A 19,336-nucleotide genomic window follows, 5' to 3' on the forward strand; every position below is an offset into this window, starting at 1 on the left:
ATATTACATCTTCATTTTTCTATCTATTTATCTTCATTTTTCTATTTATTTATCTTACTTTCTTGTAATCGTTTATCTATATCTAGTATAATTCATTCGTTTATCTATATCTAGTATAATTCATTTGTGTTCTTGTTAAAAATCTATTTATCTTCATTTTTCTATCTATTTATCTTACTTTCTTGTAATCGCTTATCTATATCTAGTATAATTCATTTGTGTTCTTATTTTGTAACCGTATATTATTGTTATTGCATCTTATTCATCAAGTGTTGTTGTTTTTAGTGTGTTTTACTCTTGATATCATTTCCTTTTTTGTACTTCTTGGATACAAGAGAGGTCATCAAAGAGGTCCTCGATTCTTCAAATCGTTGACTATTTTGGTGTATGTTTTCGTGTCTTCCTTGCCGATCTTGTATCACCCTATTTAAGAGTAAGTTCTACAAAATGCTAAGAAGACTGGAAAGGCTACAACAGTTTCCTTCACAATATTCACAAGCAGAGAAGATGAACAAAAAAGTGAGAATGTTTTTGAGCCTATATACACCAGCCAACAAAAAGGGATTTTCAGTAGGTTGGGGGTCACCAAGTCAGATTAGATTCAATCGACTGAGCTCTTTGGTCTTCTTCAGTTACCAACAGGTCCGAGCTTCCCATTATCTTCATCCCAGCTATAGCTGTATATGGAGAATAAGAAGAAGATCAGCAACAATATACATGACAACAAGCAAGTGTGTAAAGGCAAGATACTCACAAGAAGAAGAAATCAAGGGTCAGAAGACGAGACCAACGTGTTAGCACCAAAAAACCATGGGAACTTACTTAAGATTTCACCTGGAGAAGCAAAGAAAGGATTAATTTGGGAGCTTAGTCAGCTGGTGAACATCAAGCTCAAGTTAAAAGAAGAGATCTCACTCGTGCAAGCTGGAATCGTCATCGTCAAGCAATAAAGGTATGGTATATATCACCCACAAAAGCAGAAACACCAATTGGAGATTGATGAAGAGGAACATGATGAAGGAGGCGTAGGGAAGCTCCGTTCAGCTCAACTGATGAAAATGGAAACCCGACTACTATTTAAGTATGTAGGAACGGATCATATGGGCCGGGTCAAAGTTTTAATTGGATCTTTTTGGAATTGGGCCAGTATGTTTGGTCTTGTAATTGTTTAGCTCAACATGTATTAAACCGAAAGTTTTTTATTAATAAAAAACAAGATTAAACCAAAAAAAGAAGTCTTAATAATGTATTTTGAATAACAAATCGCATATACTGATTGTGAAAATACTTTTTTTTAATGTTTGAGCTAAATTAAATGCTAATATTTTTTATGATTACATGTAATATGTTGCTAAATTTAGTGTATTTTAACATGTGCTAATACTTTTAGAAAAACTTCAGGGACGGCACCTTAAGTAATAGGAGTAATCTAAATATCTAAACATAAAGACAATTTTTTATTTTTTTTTTGCAGGAAATTCAAAGGGTATTCCACATGATCATCTTTAGTAAGTATTTCGCTTAGTTTAAGTGTATTTTGAACAAACTCTAGCAATATCTCTCAATTTTATTTTAGTTGATTCTCTTACTAAAATATTTATTTTAATTTAGTTATCTATTTATAAAATTAAAAAGAAAAATATATTATGTTCTTTCAATACTACTACTATTATTAAATGAGTACATACGTATATAATACTCAATTTTTTATTTTCAAAAAATTATTAATAAAATCAATTTGATAAAATAGACCCCTAATAAATATTTTTCTCAAAAAAAAAAAAAAAAGTCAACAAAGATCAACTTAAAACAAAGAAAATATATAATAGGGAGATTTTAGGGATTACATACTCTAACTGTAAAAATAATCTTAATTAGAACATGTACAAGTAATTTATAAGATTACGTTTAGTGATTTATTAAATTTTAGTGCATTTCGAGAGATATCAATTTTCTGAGAATTTTTTTAGAAATTACGTTCAAAGCAATACATCTGATGATAAAGAAAATCTTTTATAATAAATTAGGTAAGAATCTCATTACGTTCGGTATTTTGCTTATAGTGTATTACCTTATATCTAGTGTTTATATTATACACTTCCTCCATCCAATAATATTTATTTATTATTAACTTGATATGTATACAAAAAATTACTCCCTTCGTTAAAAAAAGAATGACCTAATTTTCTTTTTAGTCTATTTAAAAAGGAATGATTCTTTTTTTTTTTTTACAATACTTTTAATTTATCTTTTCACATGGCATATTTAAAACCACAAGATTAAAAAATCACGAAATTAAAGGAGATTTCGATACATTTAACATAATTTAATTTAGGATCACAAAATTCAAAAATCTTTTTTATTTTCTTAAACTCCGTACAAACGGAGGGAGTAATAAATAATGAGGTAAATTTTACCAGAGTACTTTGTTGGATAGGGAACATAAATGTGGACTAATAAATGTTTTAACATAATACTCCTTCCGTCATGCTTATTCATTTTTGACATGACATATACTTTAAAAAATACTAATAAATAAATAGATAATTTTACAATATCATCCATTTGAGTAATAAATTTTTTACTTTAAAAAATATAATGAGTGATATATATTGTATATAATATTATAGATAAAATGAATAAAAATTATGTAAATTATCTATTAATTTTATAAACTAGATAAATATTATTGGACATCTTAAAATAAAAAAGTAAATAAGTAAAAATGAATGGAAGGAGAAAAAAGAAATAAATTACTCAACTATTCCCCTGTTTGTTTTAATTGGTCCTCTTTCTAAAAAGATTTGTTTCAATTTAGTTGTTCCTTTGATGAAATCAAGAGAATTTTATTATGTTCTTCCAATACTATTCATATCATTAAATGACTAGATAAAGTGTATATACTCAAACTTATATTTTTAAAGTATAATTAATAAGGTTAATTTGATAAAATAAATTCTTAATAAATTTTTTCTTAAAGAGTGTCCAATTTAAAAAATCCAACTAATATGATACGGAGGGAGTATGTTATATGGGAACTCATTAATGAAGGATATCTGACATTATTAATAACGTTAATCAGAGAAAAGAAACAAAGAGGTACATACATTTGATAAGTGTATTTAATAAAGAAGTTAATGTTCTGAAATAGAAAATTAAGAAGGTGTTTGGAGATGTGATTTTATGTTTTATGATTTGAAATCATGAAATGAAATTAGTGTTTGGTTATATAATTTTATCTCATTATTTTATATCATGATATGAAGTTTCAAATTCTCTAAAAAGCATGATTTGAAAATTTTAAATCATGATTTGAGATTTTTCAAATACAAAAATTAATTCACAAGTTTATATTTTGCAAAATGAGTCCTAGCCATTTATACTTATGAACCATTTATTTTATTTTCGTATGTAACTAAAATTTATATAATTCATATCATTGCTTTATCAATCTTTAAATCATTTATATCTCATTTAGTCATTACTTTCACCAACATATAGCCTCGTTTGGTCATAAAAAATATTTTATTTTTTAGAAAAATCTTTTCATTTTATTAAAAAATTTTGTTTGTCTATAAAAACTTTAAAAACAACTTGAAGTTCTATATGGAAAAGTAAAAATTATAAGTCTCAACTTATTTCCATTTTTTTCTAATTTCAACTTCACCTTTATAATTAAAAACTCTCTCCAAAAAGATATGATCAAACTCAACTCAGACTCCAACTTCAACTCTATTTGTTTTTTCATGGCCAAACGCCTACAAATTTGTTATTACTTGATATCAACTCGCACTTTATTATTTACTAGTTAAGTGTACGTATTTTGCACGTGTATATCACGTTAACTATAATCTTTGAATATAAAAAGAATAAATTATTGTGGTTTTAGCATATTTTCATAAAATTACAATAACAAGTGTTCATTAATCAATAGAATGATTATTTCTCTTCTTGTATTATAATGAGTATTGGATAGTATTTAATTGTAAATCTAGTTTTTAATATTGAATAGCAAAGTCTTATAAAAAGAATATTATTTGATTTAAATTTTTGATTTGAGAAAGTAGCTCTTCTTCTTACCATATATTTAAGAACTCCTTAAATATTAATTCTCCTAATATTTATTACAATATATTTGTTCTTACCAATTAATTTAGGACTCTTCAATTTTTAAAGTATATTACTCTCTTACCAAAATATTTTAGGACTCCTTAATTTTAAATATTATAAAAATAAATAATAATTAAAGAAAATAAGTGAAAAAATAATTTTTTCTATTGCAGAGTCTTTTATTGACGGGCAAAAAATTCAAATCGCTTTTCTAAGGGTCTTTCCACTTTTAATAAATTATAGATATAGATTATTTAGCAAATTTATCATTTGATCAATAATTATAATTTTTTTAAAAATATTTCTGTGATAGTATATTATACTCTTATTATGAACTTTTGCTTATTTAGTAAGATTGTATAAAAATTGGGACAATTTTGATAGTTTTCATAACTTATGAAATTTTTATTTTTAAGAAGAGAAAAGACATAAGGATACCATTAAAGTTGTCTCAAATTTTCAAAAGACAAAATAGTCTTGTGGACATTTGTACTTATCCTGGTTTGTAAAGTAGACAGTTTTACTTACCTTTCTGTCATCTGAATCTTTAAACTCGTCAAAACAAAATATTTTAAACCCTTTATCCATCAAAACATAATACTTTAAACCTTTTTTCATCGAACTAATATGAGTATAATACAATCAACCATACATGGCATGCAAGATCATTTTTAAATGACGCGTAGGAAATGAAATATTCAGATTATATATAAAATATAAATAATATTTTAAAAAAATAAAAAATCCTCCACCCCTACTGCCCCCCACCTCATTCTTGTCTTCTTCGTACCACCCTCAATCCAACAACACCTACTTTAACCTCTCACAATACTTTCTCAACTAAATAACTGAAATTCATCTGTCATTAACCTAAAAAAATTAATCAAAATAATTGATTCAATTTTTGGGACAAGTTTTAAATTTGAAAACCATTTTTTGTATGAAATCATTTTTTTGTGGGTTTTTGCAGGTGGGTGGGGTGGGGGTTAGGACATGAAAGGAAGAAAGAGAATTAGGGGTTTGTGGAGATGGTGAGAGAGGTTTTCAGTAATGAAAATGGAAAAGAGAGAGAGAGAGAGTGTATGTGTGTGTTTGGCAGGTAAAATAGGTGGAGAAGAAGAAAATATGAATAGGGGGTGGGGGATGGGGAACGGGAACGGCTGACTGGTGGTGGTGCTAGCTGAGGGTGGGGGACGGGGGAGGGGGATCAATGAATAAGAAGTTGGAATTTCTTTTTTCATTTTTTTAATTTATAATTTTAAAAAAAATATTTCAAAGGCAAAAATTTTGACTTCACTTGATGAAAAATATGTTTTTTCAGATCATCAATTTATTGTCACATATGAAAAAAAGAGTTTAAAAAATTATATTTTGATGTGCTTAAGGATTCAAATGACAGAAAGGTAAGTAGAAATGTGTACTTTATAAATCAGGACAAGTACAAGGATTCATCAGATCATTTTGCATTTTTAAAAAGACACTTAAAATTTGTGGGAGTCCTATTACCCCACGAAACTAGTTCCAACCATAATAAATACACCACTCTGACCTATTTTCGAAGTAAGTGCAAAGTCACAGATGAGGAGACGTGTGAATGAGTTAAAATTCACCCCAAATCAATATAAAATTGTCATGTGACATTAACGACTTGTCTTATCCAAACAACTCATCCTTTTCAACCATCTCATCTTTTCCAAATAATGAGTTTTTTTTACAGAATTCTCCTCCATCAATGTAAAAAGAGAAAAAAATTGTATCTCTACTCCATCCATTCGCTTTAATCAAAACCCATTCACGACAATAATTTTCTTGCTCTTTGATTTCATATTTCGTCTCCCATCAAATATCAAAATTTGATTCTTTTTCTGATTTTGTAATGATGTTCGTTCGAGTCGACTAATGGATCTAAAAGTATCAGACCTATCATACACCTTAACTTAATGAGGTAGCAATTGAAAGAGATAATATCGATTTATTTATCCCCATCTGGGTGGAGAAGAGAGTTCAATTTAATAAGCCACCAAAAAAGAATAATGATGGGAGAGTAAAATGAGTTAAAATGGTAATGGGTCGGAGTTTTATCCGATCATATATTAAAAGGATTGAAAAATATTATTGTATTAGTATTTAATTAGAGAGTGAGATGCACTCTCTGAGGTTGAAAACACACCTAGTGTAAAGTGTGTATTTATTATGATTCGAACTAATTTCGTGGGGTAATAAAATTTTCACAAATTTTATGTGTCCTTTTAAAAATCAAGACAACTTTAATGGTGTGTTTATATCTATTCTCTTCTAAAAAAAATATACAATTTAAAAATCTAAATTGTTAGTCCAAACAAAACTTCAATTTTATCCAGTATAATTTCATATCATGATTTCATTTCACATGTCTAAATGGGCCTTAAGTAATAAATTATTGATGTCAATGATTACATTTTTTGATCTTTTATTTGATATATGATTTTGTATGGAGGCTCGATTAATTCGAGTTGCTTTTGTTGCAAAAATTTTTCATATTTAAGACTTCAAAACCAAAAGCCACTAATTGAAAATGATAAAAATCCTATCTGTCTCACCTCAACTCTTGTTGATAATATTAGTATTAAAAATAAACAATCGAACTAAAACTATTAACAAAACAAAGTTTACTGCATGACAAAAAAATTGTATCTGGCAAAGTGTCTGAGCGTTTGAGACAATTATGCTTAGGTGTCTTCTCTTTATTACACGACAAATTTTGTTTAGTTAATAGTTGGACCTGGCAAAGGATTTGAGCATTTATCGACAAGTATGTAGGTGTCTTCTCTTTATCGTGAGATAAATTTTGTCCAGTTTCACCTTGCAAAGGATTTGAATATCTGCCGACAAGTATGTTAGGTTTCTTCTCTGTCACTCGAAAACCTTCGTTTGGTTAAAAATGTTATTTTGACTTTCCCTTCTTCTTTCTATTTCATCTTCTTCGTAGCTTTTTCCCGAACATTGATTTCACCATTATAAATAATACAGAAAAGGGCCTAAAATGTCCTTCACCTATTGAAAATGGTGAAATAGTGCCCTCCATCCACCTATTAAGCCTGAAATGTCCTTTCTCTTTATCTATTGGGGTAAATTGCATTTCTATTTAACGGATCAATTTGACCCCACTTTATTAATGAGGTGTCTTTTTTTATTGGTCAATTAATTATTACTTAAAATAATTAATTTTTCAAATAAAACCCCAACCTATCTAAGTCCTAATAACCTGACCCACTACTACCTGCCCCAATCTATTAGGCCTAATAACCCGACCCATCACTACCCACCTCAATCCAGATCAATTCATAGTCGGCATCCCGTCTTCTCTCTCTTTTTTTCGCAATTTCTCAATCAAAGAAATAGATTGCTGGAGTAACGTCACACTCTTGAAGTTCTTAGATTGTAGGAGTAATTAAAGTGTTTTGTCCAATGGTTAGCTTTAGTTTGTCATTGATAGTCTTTGGTTCAATCTTGAATTAGTGAAGCTCAATCTGAATTAGGAACTTATGCAAAAGTTTCCAACACTCACTTGAGATTCAGTAAAACACCACTTTTTTCTTTGTGTTTGTTCCATTGAGTTATTATGCCATTTTTTGTTTCCTAATAAGCCTAATTCGATAATCAATGACTTATTAGCAGCCATCAAAAGATTGAGGGTCAAATACTGGTTTCAATTTGATTGATCCCTTTTAACAATGACGGAGGAGTATGAAATATTTCCTAGCCTCTTATCTGTACGATCATTTGGTCAAAGTATAGTCCTCAATCATGTAGATATAAATTTATGTCGATGAGTTTGCCTTCCGTTAAAAATATTGTGAATAGCCAGAAAACTAACTTAAGTTACTGAGATTGAGGATGATCTGTCTGACTATAGTTCTGCCACAAAATGCGAGAGCCTGTAGGAAAATTAACTTGCATGCCCATTCATTTTTGGATTGGGAACAATATTGCTACTGTCACAATTTTTGTGATGTTGTTCTAGTGCCAGTAGAAAACTCTAACCAAAAGGTTAATTTGAAAAATTAATTATTTTAATTAATAATTAATTGATCAATAAAAAAAGACACCTCATTAATAAAGTGAGGTTAAGTTGATCCGTTAAATAAAAGGATAATTTTGACCCAATAGGTAGACTAAAAGGACAATTCAGGCCCAATAAGTGGATAAAGGACATTTTTTCACCATTTTCAATAGGTGAAGGACATTTTAGGCCATTTCCCGTAAATAATAAAAAGGAATTGTCGATTCCTAACTCGAACACAATTTGAATTTTGAAATGGAGATTTTACATAAAGGTATATATAATACTTTATATCGGTGGTTTTAGTATTTTGTTGAGTTTAGTAGGCGTTTGACCGTGAACATCAAAAAAATTTGAAATTGGAGTTGAAGTTGAAATTGTACTTGGGCATAATAAATTAAAGTTGTTTTTAAATTTTGAATAGATACGGAAGTGAAAAAAGTGAAACAAGTTTCAAATACAACTCCAAAGTTGTATTTGAAAATTTTAGGGCCAAACATCATTTTTCAAATAACGTGATTTATTTTTGAAAAAAGTAAAAAGGACCTGAGGCCAAATGGGGCCTTAAATTGTGTATTTGGAATGATGAATCACATATGTTGATAAAAAAAATATTTTTTTTAATGTCAGAAATAAATATATAGATAAATATTTTATATGATTTAAGTGTAGTATTTACTAAGTTTTTAATAGATTTTGACGCGTATTAGTATTCTGAAAAAAGCTTCAGCGATCACGCCAAAACAGTATATTTGATTTTGAAAATATTCTTTCTTTATGGAGATCAAGAATGTGCCCTACTTAAAATGTAGCTTGAGCCTCTGAGAGGAATCGATCCACGAAAGGGTATATATTTTTCATAAGAACTGAGTATATTCTCATTTGTCCTAGTCTCGAATCTCGATGGTTAGAGTTAATTAATATATATTGCTGGTAGAAGGTGATAGATATTCCGTGAATTTAATCGATATATGCAAAAATTGCCCCGAATTCCATGATTAATATTATAATAAAAAAATAAATGTATAGTTTTAGCGATTCTAGCATTTCTAATTATGAATATATATATATATATATATATATATATATATATATATATATATAGCTTAATTTGCCCCGTTCATCTCTCTCTCTTATCCTAATTCTTAACAACTTCTTCTTTAACCATATCCTGGATTATTTTTCTGGCAACTAAACTTCGTCCTTTAATCTTTTGATTTTAGCGGACTACTATGGCCAGGACTCCTAGAAATTTACAGGTTAATCTATCGTTGTTATTAAGAAGTTAAGAGGTTAACCATATACTAAGGGTAATAATAACAAAGTTTTAATTTACATGAAGCATAAAAAGTTTAAATTACATGATGCATATAAACAAAGCATATTTAAAATATAAAACTTATTTTTGGTGGGGAAAATAAAGCATGAATAAGAACTTACATGAAGTAACTGAGAGAGAGGTTTCCCTTTCTGGAACCCCTAAGGACTTTTCAACAGAAACTTGGAGGCTTTATTAAAACACACTTAATATTATACAAGCTTGGTTACATACCGAGGAAAGATTGATTTTGGTGGAATAGTTTTTAACATGAAGGAGGAAGGAGAGAAAGTTTTTCTTCCTTAGGTTTTTCTGAATTCTTCAATTCTATCTTTCTACTATAAATATTAGAGCCTTATATAAGCCTAAGCGAAGAAAAGGAATGGACTATAACACACTACGTGGCCTCATAACAAATGGCCGACAATAACAGATAAGGAATCTTAATAATGCAAGTCGGGTACTCATTGGGCCCCATCGTTACATGCATTATAATTCCTTTTAACAGATGCATGTTTCAACAATTTTTCTTTCTTTTGGAAAGTAGTGATAAAGGAAGCACTCTGACTTATTACAAGACTTAAAGTGGGCATACCTACATGGCACACTTTCTATCTTTCTTATCTCTATCTTTACAATACTTGAAGATTATTCTTCCACGTTGCTGTCCTTTTGTCTTCGTCTAACTATGTATTCAAGTTGTGCAAGGTGATAGAATCAAAACTCATGCCAGAGTCGTCATTCTCGTTAGGGTAAGTGCTGGTGATATGTAATAATTAGGTTCAAGATATCCTCTTGCATAATCAGTTGCTTCGGATAAATCATTAAATCCTTTAAAAAGTGGGTTTCTAACCCCATTTATAGAATCAACTACTTCTATCCAGATTTGAAAAACTCCGTTTGTTTTACCATGGATGACTACATAATATTTAAATCTAGTCCTACTTTTGTCTGACATGTATTGACATAGAGCATTTATTGCAGCTAAAAAATGTCTATGGTCAGGTTTATTATGGGCTATCCAAAGATTATCTACTAAATATTTTTGGAGTTTGTCTAAAACACAGCCTGGTTTAATCCTAAAAGATAAATTACTAGGCGGATAAGAAATTAAGTTATATGGTCCAAAATAAATTCTTTCCATTAATTTTAAAGAGTCTTGTGATCTAAAATTAATATTACCCAACATAGTCTGATAGTATGTGTCTTGAGAAGAAGAAACTACTCCTTTGCCTTTGTTTGCTGGAGATTGACCAGTTGGTCTCATGCTGAAACAAACATTAGTTTATTTGTTTACTTTTAATTTGTAATCTACTTAACTGATCTGCTAATTGATTGTCTTTTCCTTTACAAATTCAAATACAATATTTTTATAGACTAATATTGTATCCATGGAATTAAGCCATCTTCTTTTGCTACTAGCTTTATCATTTATTTCTTGATGGAATTTAACTGTTGCTTCGCAATCTGTTCGTACTAAAACTTCTTCTTTGTTTAAAATATATAGTTTAAAACTATTTAAGCTGTGTACTATTGCTAGTACTTCTAGATCTATGCTACTCATATTTCCTTGTTCTTTATATAGACCACTTTGGTATGCGAAAATTTGTTCTTCATTTTTATTACTATATTTGTTTGGTCTGGCTTTTAGGTTTGCTTCCCATCCTAGTTTACTTCCATCAGTCTAAATAATTAAATAATCTGATTCTAAAGGAATTTTTAAGTCTGAAATATTTTTAACTCTTTCTTTAATTTGTTGTACTAATTTAATATCTTCTATGTTAAAATGTTTTTGCCCTTTACTGCCAGTTTTAGCATATAAAGGTTGTAATTTTTCCTAAGTCTTGAATAAAATTTCTAGCATAATTTACTAATCCTAAAATTTTTTGTAGATCTTTTGTATTATCTAGTTTGTCCGGCATATCTAACACCTTTTTAGCTATGTATGGTTGGAGTTTTATCTTTCCTTCTCCTAAAGTTAGTCCCAAAAAATTAATATAAATTTTACATAGTTTCATTTTCTTTTTTACTAATTATTATTTCATGTTTAAAAAATAGTCTAAATACTATTTGTAGGTGTCCTAGGTGTTCTTGCATATTTTGATTAACTATTAAAATATCATCTACATAAAATAATAAAAAAAATTTATATTCTCTAAAAATATCATTCATTTTTCTTTGGAAAATGGGTGGTGCAGTCTTTAGGCCAAAAGGCATAACTAATCATTCAAGATGTCCTCCGGGACAAGTGAATGTTGTCCATTCTATGCTATCAGGGTGCATTTTTACTTGCCATTATCCTGATTTACAGTCAAATTTACTAAATATCTTTCTTCTTTGTATTCTATTAATTAATTCACTTTTATCAGGTAATTTGTATGCATCTGTTCTAATGTTGTCATTTAGTCTTTTATAATTTATTACCATTTGAGCCTTTCCTCTCACTATGGTTCCTTACCATAAAAGCTGCTGATCTATGTCTAGAAGTCGATCTTCTTATAACTTCTAAATTTAATAATTCTTTTATTTGTTTATTAAATTATTCAGTGTCTTTATTATTTGCTTCTATGGCTGCTATTTTTATTGTATATTCTGGGTTAATAATGTCTAATTTACACATTATTTGATTTGAGTCCCAGTGTACCAAGATTTTTTTCCCAATTATTTTCATTTCGTCTAGGATTGCTACTATATTATCTAAATCTTTAGGACTATTTATCATTCCTATTTTGTTTATTCCTCTTTGAAAATTATAAAATTGGATTTCAATATTAATCAAAGTATAATTTTTTTCTGTATCTTCGAGGTACTCAAGTTCTTCTGTATTGATTAAAGTATTATCTTCTTTTTCTATTTTTTCTCTATACAAATTTTTATCTTGACATTTATTAGTATTTGTACAATTTTCACAACATGGCTATGATGTTAAGTCCCTTTTGTGTATTTTAAATTTTTTTGCTACTGTTGGATAATTTGAGGTTTGTACTGGAGTATAAGTAATGTTTCTGAATAGTATTATACCATCTCTTGTTAAAAGACATCCTCCTCTATTTTGTATAGAGAAATGTAATCCGATTACAAAATCTGTGTTTATATTTAAATCTCTAGCTAGTATTTTATGTACATTATAAGTCGGTTTATAAAATTCATTACATGTATTTAAAAAATTTATTTGTGCTTTTTCTATGTAATAGTTATAAACATTATGTGATCCATCCATTTGCATTGCCGTTATTGATTTTTTAAAGATTTTAGTATGTGTTGTGGTACTATTCTTTTATTAATTAAACAACTTATACATCTTGGGTCAACTAAAGCTAAAGTTTCTATTTCTATGTCCTGGATTCTTATTTTTACTAATACCTTTATTGTAGAGAAGTGTTTATCTTCATTACATATTAAACTACTAATTTCCTCTACATTCATAAGTTCTGTTTCTAATTGTTCCAAATGCACTGTTTTTTGTGTATCTATTTTCATCAGTTATTGTGGTTTTTTCTTTTTCTAATGTAATTATTCTTTGTTCTTGATTATTTATTCTAGCTTCTAGAGTTGCTATTCTTAGGTTTATAATCTGATTTGGTACTTGTCTTTGTTTACCATTTGCTTCTGGTCCTATTTTTATTTTTAACTTATTTTCTATGCAGTTTACACATGCTACTATGTACCAATTACATATTCTATATTGGTTACTGTCTATTCCCTTGTATCTCTGAAAATCATGTATACATTCTTGTGTAATGTTCATTAGGTTACTAATTAATAAATCATTTAATCTGAAATTGTTTGTTTCTTGTCCTATTACATTTACTAAATTATCTTCTTGTGAGTCTGAAGAATCAGATTTAACATTATCATTTAAATCAAAGCTTACTATAAGGTATATACTTTCAGTGTCTGACATATATTCATCTACATTTAATAAGGTTTCTTGAAAGTCTTCTATTAATTGAGAATTTTTAGTTCTACTATTGTTTCTTTTGGGACATAGATTTGCTAAATGATCTATGCTTCCACGTGTATAGCATTCTAGTTTATTTTTATAATTTCTATCATTCCTATATTTTCTGACATGCCTATCTTTATTTAAGTATGACTTCTTAGCTGTTGATTTACGCAAGAAATATCTCTTACGCGAGTATGGTCTTTGATCATACTTCTTTTTATACCTTCTAGGTTTTCTTTGGTCATTGTCATAGCTTTGGGTTGTATATATAATAGATTTACAAAAATTTTCATTTTTCTTTAATTGTTTTTGTATTTGTATGTTTGTACATTTTTCTGTCAAGATATCCATTACATGTTGTATTTTATATCCTATGGTCCACTTAGCATTTGGATTTTGAATTACACCATCTCTTTTATACCATCTATCTTCTATTTCTTTTCCTAAAGCTCCTGATAGTTTATTAAACAATTTTTTACCTAATTCTTCGTTAAGAGTATTTCCACTAGTTGTACTATAATAAAAATAGTTTTTTAAAAAATTCTTAATATGTAACCAATTTGAGATACTTAATTGCTCTAATTTTATTAATGCATCTCTTTGTAATGCTATTAAACCACTATTTGGATCCTTTCTTGTTAATAAATTATGCATTTTATAAGTAAAATTATAAGGGTTTGGACCCATTGACAATAAAACTTGAAATTCATTTGGGCAATTTGATTTAAAAGCTTACCATGTAGCTTTTGCAGATTCTCCTAAGAAAGTTTTTATATATTTATGCATTGTCTCTGTATTTATTTCTGTATAGTGTCTTAAATAGTCTACTACTACTATTCCTTTCCATAATTCTATTACTGTTTCCCACATTTATGGATCATGTGCTGCTATATTTAATATTTTTCCTTTGCAACCACCTTCTTGTAATTTAATTAGTCCTTCTATTGGCATTCTTTTTCCCGCTGGTCTTATATTTTCATTGATTTCTATATCTGGGCTTAATCTGACAACTGGTCTTCTGGGTACATTACCTGTACTATAATCTATTGGTTGAGGATGTGGATTAGTTTGTTGGAATAGGCTTGCACTTGTTGAACTGGTTGTTTCTAATTCTGCTTATTCTCTATAACTTACTATGGATGTTATATCTTCTTCTTTTTGAGGGATAACATAGTTAGTGTCCATTCTTTCGGTCCTTTATCCTAAATTATCGTCTCTTTCTAAACAAGTTTTAAAATGTTCTTTACATTCTATTATATCCATGTTATTTTTCGTACATCCTTTACATTTAAACGTCATGCATCTATATTCTTCGACTAATCTTTGTGCTTCTTCTATAGCTATATCTACTTCATATCCTTCTTGTAATATTTCTGCATTCATGAATTCTTGTTCTGTAGTTATAGTACTTTCAGTTTTTCATTATCATCTAATCCTTTTTTATTAGTATAATTATAGTCTGTAAATCTAACTGACATCACTCATTTACTGGTGGTGTATAATAAGTGAGATTCTGGTGTAAATATCTTGGATTTATTAAATTTATCTAAATTCCATTCTAAATCTGCATATTCTTCTGAATTTACTTTTATTGATTTTATTATTTTATACCTTTATTTCCCATTACTTCGACTACATCATTTACTTTTAGTTTGAACTTGGTATTACTAAAAGTCATTTTTCCTATGAAACCTACACACATTAATAAATTATTTTCGTTGTTCATTTATTCATATCCTTTAGTTTGAATTCCTATTTTAATATGTATCCCAAATTCTTTTGCATTCAACTATCCTAATTGATATATTTTTCTCTTAATACGTTCTTTAATCCAACGTATTCTAGTATTACTATTTTCTATGTCTCTTTCGCAAGCACTTAGCTCCCAATTTAGGGAACTTACTAATTCTAGGTTTACTACTCTAGGACTATTGTATAATTTATACAACCTATTTACTTCTATTAATCTTTCTCTACACTCTTCTAATTTACTTAGTCTTTTAATAATATTATCTTTTTGACTATATTCCCTGTATAAATACCAGTATCTAGATCTTATATCGTGAAAAGAAGGATGTTTTTTCATAAATTTGTCTACTTTTAAGTTGAGTAATTAATTTATACTCTAATTATCCAATTATAATAATTAAATAGTCGAGTCTATTAATATCTTCTTTGGTACGACTTAATTTAATATATTCTAAGTCTTGTAATTTATCACAGATCACAATTAAGAAAAAACAAATCAAGATTAATAGAAATTATAGAACATATACAAGACAAACTAGACAAAAATCAAGACACTTTAGATACGATAGAATTAACAAATCTTGAAGAACAATTCAAAAACATTAAAGATGAGTTAGAATATAATTAAATAAGAATAGAAAATTCCTATTATAGGACATACTATTATCAAAGAAAAAATAATAAGGTTCCTCTAGGTTAATATATGCCTCTAGAATACATTAGACGAATCCGACTACGACAAAGTTGGTTATACGATGAAAGAATTTATAGATATCAGCTTAGAGAAATAATAAAACAACTAAGAGAAAGATTAATCTGGATATAAAACACTTTAGTAGAAGTAGATATAAAAACTAGTTTAGCCATAAGAAGTAGTTTATTTATCACAAACGAACATTTAAAAGAATCACTTATAGGAGAACAGGAAAAAATAATCAGAAGAATTGATAATATAGAACTAGATATTAAATACTGTACTAGTAGAATAATTTATTACAAGAAAATTTGTAAAATTACAAGTACTCTAGGGTAACATAACAAAATAGCTTCTTTAAAACACCTTGAATACCTAGATCTCCAATTTCAATCTGAAAAGAAATGCAAAGCATTAATAGATAATACTGTTATAAAGTGTAACTTTAATCAAGGAGAGCACATATTACATTCTGAGGATAGACAACATAATACTTTAATAGATTTAATAATAAACCTTAGTGATAAAATTCAAGAAAAAGATAAAATTATAATTAGACTATTAGAAGAAATAGAAGTTACTCAACATAAACAGAAAAAGACATTAGATAAACTAGAACAAAATTTTGACAATTTAAAATCACAAGAATTAGAAATAGATAGAAAACTTCAATACTTAAATACTAAATTTAATTTGGAAAAAATACCTAAATAGAAATAGAAAAATTAATAAAGACTATAGCAGAAAAACCTAAAGATCTAGAAATTAAAACCACTCAATTAGTAACAAAAATTGTAGAACAAATAGAAGTCATAAATAATACAAAGATTAGAGGAAATCTCACTTTCATGAGTGAAGAAGATATAAATTATAGTAGGGCATTAGAAAAATCGAAAAGCTATCACGATGAACTAGAAGGATTGTCTAAGTATCTTCCTTCAAGTCAGGCAGATAAAACCATATTAAAACAAAACAATATTATAATAGCATTATTGTTAGAATTACATAAAAAATAGATAATATAATTAAGGGTAAAGAAGTTCAAGAACCTAAAAATACTGAGATAGACGAATTAATTACTCAATTAAAGAAGACTGAACTAACTCCTAGACAAGAAAGACAAAATATAATTAGAAAATCACAAAAATTGACTTTCTGTCAGCTATAACAAAAAGAACCATCGAAGAAGAAAGACAAAGAGTAAGTTTTTCCGATAATAGATTTGGAAATAATAGGCTTATTTCTAGAATACTAAGAAGACACCCAAACGTAGATCAACCCCAAGAACTGAATGAAATAATAGACGTAGATTGAGACTTAAAAATCTTTCAGCAAAATCAGTTAAAATTATTAGATCCTAAGACTTTATACAATGCTAAATATTTTTCTATAGATAATCAACTATATTGACATTATAGAGAAGAACAAATATCAGCCATAGGAGAAAACTTTACAACCTTAAATCTAGTGAATCATGAATCCTTAAAACTAATTAGGAATAATAAGATGATATTAATGCATATGGGATTAATAGTTTTAGGAATAAACGGATTAACTAGAAAAAATCTAGGAACCAAAGTATTAATAACAATATACGATGATAGATGGTCAGATATTAAAAAATCAATAATAGGATTAACCGAAGTCAACATGACAAATAATGGAGGAATATTTTATATTAGCCCAGATTTCTTAATAAATTTAAAAGAATTTGGGAAACATATTAAAATAGGAATTCAAACTAAAGGATATGAAGAAATGAATAATGAAAATAATTTATTAATGTGTGTAGGTTTCTTAGGAAAAAATGACTTAAAGTAGTAATACTAAGTTCAAACTAAAAGTAAATGATGTAGTCGAAGTAATGGGAAATTAAGGTATAAAATTAATAAAATCAATAAAAATAAATCCAGAAGAATATGAAGGTTTAGAATGAAATTTAGAAAAGTTTAATAAACCCAAGATATTTAGACCAGAATCTCACTTATTATACACCACCAGTAAAGGAGAGACGTCAGTTAGATTTAAAGACTATAATTATACTAGTAAAAAAGGATTAGATAATAATGAAACTGAAAGTACTATAACTACAAAACAAGAATTCATGAATGCAGAAATATTATAAGAAGGATTTAAAGTAGATATAGCAATAGAAGAAGCACAAAGATTAGCCAAAGAATATAGATATATGACATTTAAATGTAAAGGATGTAAGAAAAATAACATGAATATAATAGAATGTAAAGAACATTTTAAAACTTGTTTAGAAAGAGACGATAATTTAGGATATAGGACCGAAAGAATGGACACTAACTATGTTATCCCTCAAAAAGAAGAAGATACAACATCCATAGTAAGTTATAGAGAATTAGCAGAATTAGAAACAACCAGTTCAACAAGTGCAAGCCCATTCCAACAAACTAATCCACATCCTCAACCAATAGATTATAGTACAGGTAATGTACGCAGAAGACCAGCCGTCAGATTAAATACAGATACAGAAATCAAAGAAAATATAAGACCAACAGGAAAAAGAATGCCAATAGAAGGACCAATTAAATTACAAGAAGGTGGTAGCAAAGGAAAAATATTAAATATAGCAGCACATGATCCACAAATGTGGGATACATGAATAAACTTATGGAAAGGAATAGTAGTAGCAGACTATTTAAGACACTATACAGAAACAGATACAGAGACAGTGTATAAATATATGAAAACTTTCTTAGGAGAATCTGCAAAAGCTACATAGGAAGCTTTTAAATCAAATTGCCCAAATAAATTTCAAGTTTTATTGCCAATGGGTCCAAACCCTTATAATTTTACAAATAAAATGCATAATTTATTAACAAGAAAGGATCCAAATAGTTGTTTAATAGCATTACAAAGAGATGCATTAATAAAATTAGAGCAATTAAGTATCTCAAATTGGTTACATATTAAGAATTTCTTAAAAGACTATTTTTATTATAGTACAACTAGTGGAAATACTTTTAACGAAGAATTAGGTAAAAAATTGTTTAATAAATTACCAGGAGCTTTAGGAAGAGAAATAGAAGATAGATGGTACAAAAGAGATGGAATAATTCAAAATCCAAATACTAAATGGACCATAGGACATAAAATACAACATGTAATGGATATCTTGATAGAAAAATGTACAACATACAAATACAAAAATAGTTAAAGAAAAACGAAATGAATTTTTGTAAATCCATTATATATACAACCCAAAGCTATGACAATGACCAAAGAAAACCTAAAAGGTATAAAAAGAAGTATGATCAAAGACCATACTCGCGTAAGAGATATTTCTTGCGTAAATCAAGAGCTAAGAAGCCATACTTAAATAAAGATTGACATGTCAGAAAATATATGAATGATAGAAATTATAAAAATAAACTAGAATATTATACATGTGAAAGCGTAGATCATTTAGCAAATCTATGTCCCAAAAGAAGACTTTCAAGAAACATT

The 19,336-nt window shown here is 28.0% G+C and overlaps 1 long non-coding RNA gene across 1 annotated transcript; it reads right to left on the reverse strand.

The window, feature by feature from the left end:
• Positions 1–466: 466 nt before the first annotated feature.
• LOC107852407 lies at positions 467–1,063 on the reverse strand. The gene is made up of 3 exons (XR_001669418.2): positions 916–1,063; positions 755–834; positions 467–677 (listed from the first exon to the last, which is right to left on the reverse strand). It is a non-coding gene; the product is annotated as an uncharacterized LOC107852407 (long non-coding RNA).
• Positions 1,064–19,336: the final 18,273 nt, after the last annotated feature.

The sequence above is a fragment of the Capsicum annuum genome, unplaced genomic scaffold (genome assembly GCF_002878395.1).
Source record: "Capsicum annuum cultivar UCD-10X-F1 unplaced genomic scaffold, UCD10Xv1.1 ctg1489, whole genome shotgun sequence".
NCBI classification, from domain to species: Eukaryota; Viridiplantae; Streptophyta; class Magnoliopsida; order Solanales; family Solanaceae; genus Capsicum; species Capsicum annuum.